This window comes from Emydura macquarii, unplaced genomic scaffold, assembly GCF_026122565.2.
Source record: "Emydura macquarii macquarii isolate MOO-44397 ecotype Brisbane River unplaced genomic scaffold, CSIRO-AGI_Emac_v2 contig_1247, whole genome shotgun sequence".
NCBI classification, from domain to species: Eukaryota; Metazoa; Chordata; order Testudines; family Chelidae; genus Emydura; species Emydura macquarii.
In genome coordinates, this window is record NW_027131384.1 from 22,035 (window position 1) to 31,158 (window position 9,124).

The 9,124-nt window shown below is 45.5% G+C and overlaps 1 pseudogene; it reads right to left on the reverse strand.

Moving 5' to 3' along the window:
- Positions 1 to 7,788: 7,788 nt before the first annotated feature.
- Positions 7,789 to 8,721, reverse strand: LOC137152965 (olfactory receptor 4D1-like; annotated as a pseudogene).
- Positions 8,722 to 9,124: the final 403 nt, after the last annotated feature.

Below are 9,124 nucleotides of genomic sequence, written 5' to 3' on the forward strand. Positions count from 1 at the left end.
GGATTGGGAGGGCCCTGCAGATGAAAGGAAATGATCGACAAGATGCCAAGGCTCTACCCAGAGATCTGGGAGGGGAGCGGGGTCTAGTGGTTACAGGAGTCACAGCCAGTCTCTTATACACATCACATCCCAAACTCCTCCCCAGCCACCTGTCCCACCACCCAATGTCCCACCTCCAGGCATTGCCTGGGGCTTCAGAGGAACAAGATTTAACCCCCCTCAAAAAATAAAAAACAACCCAAGCTCTCTCCGAATACATGGGGCAGTGGGTTGGAAATTCCTTCCTGGCCCCTGCCGATGTGCAGATGTACCCTGAAGCACGAGCGTTGAGAATGTGGGACATTCACTGGAAATGAGCTTTGCCCCCACCCTTCCAAGCAACCCCGTCCGATAATCGCACTCATATAGTTGTCCAGCCCGCCCTGAAAACGAACAAAATTGTTGCCTCCCCACCCACAACTCTGACAAGGAGGCTGCTGCCGAATGTCCCCCCTCAGCTGGTTAGAAACCCCCTGATAATTTCCAGCAATCCTGTGTGCATGGCCAGGTGGGTGGCTGGGGCAAGGAGGGGTGGGCGACCGAACTGTGAAGCAGCCAGGGAAGGAATCGAAGCAAGAAAGAAGCTATCTGAGAAAACCCCCCTGGCTGTTAGATCTCAGCCTCTTCTCTCCGCCTCTGTTAGGAAGGTGAGAGGGGGCTGATATCTGCTCTCTGCGCTGCTGAGTCCCTGGGACATGGTCTCTGGGGCGTGTAGGAGCAGCTGGATCTGGATTTGATGCCTGAATATCATGTGGGCACCCAGGGGAGTTCCAGGGAGAGCCCCCCATCTTCCCAGCCACCCCACCCAAACACCCCACTGAGATCCCATGACTGAGATAATACCTCATTTACCAATATTTACACAGTAGATTCCAATGGAGTAGATTTGACTCCAGGGAGTTGGGATCTCCTGACTCCTCCACAGTTTGACCATGGTCTTGTTACTTTTTTCCTCTATGCCCCTGTTCCCTCCTCTACAAAATCATTGACAATGATCCCATTCAACTTTTCTTCATGTGATCCGAAATTTATGAAGCATATGCTCAGTTGCTGTTGTGTAAAATGGAGATGATACGTGTGACACTTTGCAAAATTCTTTAATATCTATGATAATGAGTGCTATACAACAACTAAGGCTATGTCTACACTGATGGATTCAAATTTGCCGCCATCAAATCGATTTATCTGGATGGATTGAGTGGAAGTGAAGACCCACTCAATCAATCCGGAAGTCGATCTATTAAAACCACCTCCAGAAAAAGTGTAGCACTTGTTTACTGTTTACAGTTGTTTACTGTTTACTGTGTTTAGTGTTGTTTACTGTGTTTACTTGTTTTCATCTTTAGCTGCTCTATTTCAAACTCATATCTAGGTCATGGTGCGGTTAATATATTTCCTGAGTTTATGCCCAGGTCATGAGGCACCTAGCTTTGCTTGGGAGGCCTGCTTTTGCTTATAAAGCCTAGTTGTTATTATTTATGCTAACTCAGGCCTAGTCTTGCCATTCACGCTACCCTCGCGTCACAAAATTCTTCTGCGGTGTCCTACACAGGCCTAAGTGTTGTCATACACGAGACCATAGATAACTTTAATACACTGTGGGAAGAGACACTAAGAATACCTCACAGTCACTTCAAACTTTTAAAATTACACCTCAGTTTCTGCAGATGTGGCATCAAACGTGTGTTTTACACACATAATTTTTAAAGATTTCCTCCCCCCCTATATTATCTATATACTGATCAAATCTTTTCAAAAGGTATGTTCATTTCTCGACAAGGGTATGTATGCCCTGTTCTTTTTGACAGCCATAGAACACCTAAAATTTATGAGTAACATTTTCAAAAATGCCCAAGGGTCAGATTTTGAAAAATATTCAGGCACCTAAACTTGTGGATAGGCTTCTGAACATCTTAAAGAAGACCAGACGGATAGCTAGATTAATGCCACCTTGGCTAAAGTTGATGTTATTGTTTGAGGTGCATGTCTTCATCCAGTTGTTAATACCGTTTGGTTTTATGAATGCTATTTCTAATTGTGACCATTGTTCTGGATAAGATCACCTCTTCTATAGCAGGAAACATGAACAGGTCCTGGGGAAGTGATGCCCGTAGAGCAGTCTCAGTGTCATCAAGAGCCATCAACACTGAATGGCCGAAACAATGGGAGTGTTGAGAGGCCCACATCTAGGAACAGTGACCAGTCAACACCCAGATCCAGAGGGCTCAGCAACACAGGGGGTAACAATGGTGGGATCCAATCACAAGAGGCCACACTTCATTTGGAGAAGGGAATATGGCACGTTTGTTATAGTTGCATTTAGGTTTTGCCATTGATATAAACTTGAAACCTCCACAGTTAAAGAAATCTACAAGCGTATTCAGTAATCATAATAATAATAGTAATAATAATAATTCAACAGACCCCTCACAGGGTCTGATGATCATTAGAAATATGCTGCTAAAATAACTGTTTCTATGGCTTTAGTTATTTGAGCCTCAACTGAATTTGTATCCCAGTTCCTGATGTTAAAATGCACTTAGAGTGATGAAATTTGGGAACAGGATATCCTGACCTAACATACGTGGAAATATGGAAAGATGTTGCTGATTTATTCAACACCACGATGGAGGCTATTCAGGAAATTATTCCAGAGGGGTAGCCGTGTTAGTCTGTATACAGCAAAAACAACAAGAGTTCTGTAGTACGTTAAAGGCTAACAAATTTCTGCGTGTCTTTAAGGTGCTACAGGACTCTTGTTGTTTTTTCAGGAAATTATGAACACTCAAGCACTTTTTATGACTGCATCCCCTACAGAGGCAAATACATACGTAAAACCCAATGTTCCAGGATGAAAATAAAGGACTTGCAATCCTTGCACACACATTCAGGTGTGTATGCTGTTGTCAGGTGAACCTTGTAAATTTACACTGACCGTAAGGGCATGCCTCACACAGAGGGAACATGTAATTTAGATTACGGAGCCACCCAGAAGGAAATTAATCCACCTTGGAATTTTGGCTGAAATCAGAATGAAGGGGCTGAGGTTTTCAAGATGGGTAAAGGGTTTTCAGTGGGATTTATTCATCTAATTGCCATAAAAGGAGAATTTACAGGGGAAATAAAAGACAGTTAGGTTGAAAGGTAATTTATTCTCTATCCATAGAGACGCAAAAAATACAATGCATGTGGGCTAATATCAAATGCCAAACTTTGGCCATGACTGATTGGGTTGATATTAAAACTTATGTAATAATATTCCAGGAGTGTCACCCTGTGTGTCACTCTGAAATCTATTAACCCTGAAAATCAAACAGGAATCCCACAATTGGTGGAAAGATGGACACATTGGTGAGGACGTGTACAAAAAAATAGGGCAATCAACTAGGGAGAGTGTCAGAAAAGCTAAAGCAAAAATGAGTTACACCTACAAAGGAACGTAAAAGGGAAGAAGGAATTATAAATACATTAGAAGCAAGAGGAAAATGAAGGAAAGTGTAGGTCCCCTAGTCAGTGGGGAAGCAGAGCTAATAATAGACGACATCAAAAAGGCTGACAAATCAGCACAACAACCCACACAAAAACACTACCAGTGCTCACAATAACCTTACACACACATGGCCCCTCACCGCAGCACATTCTCACACAAATCAGCACAAGAATCCCAGCACAACACAACCCACACACAAATCAAACAACCCACACACACATTAATCCAAACCTCACACTGAAGTCCAGATTGTCTGTTAAGTTTGTGCAAAATGATGGAAACAACTAGAAGAAAAGTTCAGACCTCTTTCTATTTAGATTAGTAACCGATTCAATTATTACTGGGATTCACAGTCTATCATCATTCACTTTTTAAGTTCTCAGTCACATTTTGGCTTTTTCACTTAGGTGACTTTACACGTTACACCTGTGCAATTCCACAGGCATTCAGCTACTAGTGATGAGGTAAGTGGATTGCATCCCAGGATAGAAGATAGCACCAACAACTTGTCTGACATGGCAGCAAAAGCTCAAGAAATGTTTCAAAGAAGAGGGACCTCAGACAATTTGAAAATATTCATTCTAAGTTTTTAATAACCTTTGATTAATCACTATCGGGTGGAAACCAAGAGGTTACATTCATTTCCCCCTCCTGCCGGGTCCCTCCCTTCTCTTCCCTCGCTTCCCGTTACTTTACCTTCCTGTTCTTCTCATTTTTAAAATCTGTTCTCCAGAAAAAAAAACCCAATAAAATAGAAAAAATGAGTGCATTTATCAGTGCATTGCAGTAACGGAGTGAATATTTAAAATGAAATGAAAGATTTAAACCTTTTGAAGAGTGAATTAGGAAGCAATACCACTCTCACTTACCCCAGCATGAATCATAAGTAACTGCACTGAAGTCAGCCGAGATGCATTGCTATAAAACTGGGGCTAGTAGAGAATGACACCAGGAAAGAGGTGTCTTCGTCTGCCTCTTCGATTTGTGAATGTCTCGATATTCCTGCTTAACACACATGCACAGACACAAAGTGTCACTTTTTCAGCACCATTCCCCATGTGCTGGGTGCAATCACCTATATCTGCTTTTCTTACCACATGGGAATTCTTCCCAAAGAGACTCTACTGTGATGTTACCAGGCAGCCTGAGCCGCCCTTAGTAACCACTGGCGAAGAGGTCAGCCTGCCCGAATGATGCAAGGTTTTCTCAAACTGCGATGGGATTTAGAAACACCCAAACACCCCACACAGATTTCCCCCATCCTCACACACAGCCCCCCACAAAACACACACAGTCCCCCCCCACACACACACACAGTTCCCAAGCAGGACCGGGCAGGTGTCAAGCTGATGCCACATTGCGAGCCTCAGCTCCAGCCCTTTGGACACATGGTGAATCCTGGCCCTGGACTGGCAGTTGTCAGGCGATGCTGCGGTGTCTCACTCTCCTCGCACACCTCGTTCCCGGCAGCAGGTCGCAGCAGGGACACACCCCAGTGCCAGGCGAGCCATCCCCTCGCAGTGTTCTTTTGTGGCTGTTCCCCCATCATCCTTCCCCAGAGCTGGCTGCATCTCAGCACCAGGCGAGCCATCTCCATGCACCGTTACCACCCTGCTGCTGCCCAGCCCTTCCACCCCAGAGCTGGCTGCATCTCAGTACCAGGCCAGCCATCTCCATGCAGCGTCACCGCCCTGCTGCTGCCCAGCTGTCCCACCCCAGAGCTGGCTGCATCTCAGTGCCAGACGAGCCATCTCCATGCAGCATCACCACCCTGCTGCTGCCCAGCCATTCCACCCCAGAACTGGCTGCATCTCATCCATGCTGCATGCACAGAGTCGAAGGGAGAAGATGCTTTTGTGAACACAAGCCAAGTGTAGCTTTTGTGTTGCAGGGGGATGATGTGCTTCTCCTTTGCCAAGCCAAGGAAAGGGCAAAACGCTGTCTGGGGCTCCCTCGTGTGCGTCCTGTACTCAGCCGGCGCATCATTAATCATTCTTATTAATTAACTAGAAGGTCATACACTTCCCTGTTTCTCTAGGCCAAGTTGCTACCTGTCTGGGCCCTGTCCCCGCTCTGGTTGGGCGCTAGCCCCCACTCTGGACGAGGATGAAAACTGGAAAGATTGGCCACTTAAAATCCAGCTTTTTCAGTTTGCGCCAAAATAAATAGGATAATCTCCAGCTGGGGTGGTGGAGAGAGGCCGGGCTGGGTGGGGTGAATGGAGTGGATTAACAGGCCAGGCTGGGGGGGGCTGCATGAAGTTGGGGTGATGGGCCAGGCTGGGGGGCTGGGACCTGGCTACAGGGGTGGAGGTTGTGAGGGTGAGCGGCGTATCTGGGGGGAGTTTCATAGACTGGAGGTGAGGGGCCTGGTTGTGGGAGGCTGGATGGAGTGGGGCTGGGGTGCCAGGTTGGGGGGGCTGTATGAAGCGGGGTTCAAGGGCCTTGCTGGAGGAGGAGTGGATGAGCTGGGCATGAGGAGCCCGTCTCAGGGGGCATTATGGAATTGGGGTGAGGGTCCTGGATGTGGGGGCTACAGAGACTGTAGATGAGGAGCCTGGCTTGTGGGGAGGAGGCTTGATGGAGTGGAGCTGAGGGGGCCAGAGTGGGGGTGACTAGATGTAGTGGGAGTGAAGGGTCTGGTTTGGGGTGCTGGACAGAGTGGGGGTGAGAGGTCTGGCTTGGGAGGCTGGATGGAGTGGGGCTGAGAGGGCCTGGCTTGGGGGGGAGGCTGAACGGAGTGGGGCTGAGGATGAGGAGAACACACACACAGCCAACATCTGACAACACAAGAGATGTGGTGGAATCTCCATCCTTACAGGATTTAAAGGCCCAGCCTGACAAAGCCCTGGCTGGGATGATTTAATTGCAGGCAGTCCTGCTTCGAGCAGGGATTGGACTAGATGACCTCCTGAGATCCCTTCCAACCCTAATAGTCTATGATTCTGGTTCTGTGATCCCCTGAAGCGCCTGTCCCTGCAGTTGCAGACCGGGGCCAGAGAAGAACCCCCTATAGCTCCCCCAATAGTGTCCTCCTCAGACCCTCCTTCATCTCCTTCTTCATAAGCTGTAGATCAGTGGGTTGAGCAGTGGTGTCCCCACTACATAGAAGAGACTCACCATCTTCCTGCTGCTCCCTGGTACTGTCAAGAACTTGGGGTCATTTCCCTCATGCTCAAGGGACTTCTTCTGTGACTTTGAGCAAGTCAATTAATCCCTTTCTTCCTCAGTTCCCCTTCTGCAGAAGAGGGACAATGGCACTTTCCTATCACACACGGGTGTTGTGAGGACTAAGGGTTGTGAGGCACTCAGATACTCTGTTATGGATACCTTATAAGTATCTAAAATGGAAAGACTGAAAATCGTGGCCAACAGTTCTATCTCATGGAGACGGTAATCTGGTTCTTTCATGTCGTTCTTCTCCTGAAAAGTAAAGTAAATATAATTTGAGATCTTTCTAAATACATTTTTATTTCAGGAATAGACAATCAAAGATAACGTTAGTTGAACCTATAAATATATAAATATAAATGGATCTATCTATTAAAACAAACAAACAGTCCAACCCCCTTAATTCTCGGTAAAAGTAAACACTGAATTTTATTAAAACATATTGCTGACTTGTCCTATGGGAAATACAAATAAGCCGTATATTTGTATAAGACAGAAAAGGAGAAGCCATAAAATATTAGAATATCCAATTAGTTTAGAGGAACATTCTATAATAAAATCTTCAGACCAGTTAAGAATTATTTATGGTACATAATTTTTTTCAGTATTTTTCTCCTCAGAAGAAGATTATGATCTTTGTGATTTCTTCTCCAGGGTTTGAAATCATTCATAGGAAATTCTTTTACCAGAAATTCTCAAGGTCACATCCTCATCTGATGTAAAATATTTACAGAACACACTGAATAGCTTCAACTGGGAATCTCAGCCATTGACTCCAATGGAGCCGTGCAGGTTTACAGCTGGGGATTTGGTCTACTGGCTGCAATGCAACAACTATATATTGATTTACACCGGCTAGGAAAATGATCCATCTGGTCTAATGGAGCTATGCTGATTTACATCAGCTGGCTGCACAGACTTCAAAGGGGATTTTGGCCCTTGGTCTGTAACTTATTTACGGACGCAATGTTTCATGAGTGTGCATGATATGATATCTTTCGATGGAATACACAGTTCACGTGGCGTATGCATCCCCTCTCTGATAAGTTGAGGTCTGGTTTCTTATAGAAATGATCTCTCAAAAAAAAATTATGTCTTTAGTTTCCTCCCTGAGAACAGGATTCTGCTCACCAGTCTCTTGATGGCCTTTTTCATCTCAGCATTTCTCAGCCTGTAGATCATTGAGTTCAGCATGGGGGTGATCACTGTGTAAATGACGAACACCACCTTGTCCAGGAGAAACTTCTTGAAAGGCTGAGCATAGATGAAGATGGTGGGTATAAATATTAAACACACTACGGTGATCCGGGTTCCACAGGTGGACAGAGTCTTGCGCTTCCCATCCGTGACGTGGGTCCTGATCTTGACTAAGATAACGGCATAGGAGATCAGCAGAATGATGAATACGACTACGAGGAGCACTCCACCATTGAAGACCATCTGCAGCTCGACCACGTGGGTGTCGGTGCAGGCCAGTTTGATGATCTGTGGGACATCACAGTAGAAATTGTCCAGGATGTTCGGCCCACAGTACGGTAGCTGGAGGATCAGTCCAATCTGAACAGCAGAGTCAGCCAATCCACCCAGCCATGCATACCAGTGCCACTATCCCCATGCAAACACCCTGGTTCATGATAATCAAGTATCTCATTGGTTTATAGATGGCCACGTACCGATCGATTGCCATCCCCACAAGGAAAAATACCATCGCGCCCCCGATGATGTGAAAAGAGAACATCTGGAGATGGATTTGCGTTGGGAGAGGAGACCCCAAAGCAATCTAGGGGTATTGACTGATGAGTCACTGACATCTAGGAAAGCCAGGTTGGCCAGCAGGAAGTACATGGGGGTGTGGAGCAGATGGTCTGCAATCACCGTGATGATGATGGTGAAATTTACCAAACAGGTGGCCACGTATACTATGAGGAAGATGATGAAGAAAAAATGCTCTAGTTCCCGGCTCTGGGTGAGACCCAAGAGGATAAATTCAGTCACTGTCGTGGTGAAGTTCTGCTGGCCCATTTTGCGTACTTAAAAAATCCCTGCCTTTGAACAAAAATATCTATTATAAATAAGGCCTTTTTCTAATTCTCCCTTTTTCCCTCCAAATGACTGATATCACATTCATTTTTATTCATGGTAGCTAACAAGCTTTATTGGGGAATTTTCTTAGTTTTTCTCAGTTAAACACTGTGCCCTCTGTCACGCTGGCTAGATTGGGGTTGGGGGGGGAGGGGCATTTATTATGTTGTTTAACATCAATATGTCAAAATCATAGGAATTCATGTGAGATATGCCATGCTAGGTACTGTTAGAAAGGCTATAATGTTCTAAGTAAGATGATGATGTTTATGTTCATGTGTTATACGTGTAATGGAAGTTATGGATATGTGTGATATATCTGTATTTCAAACTCTGCTGTGTC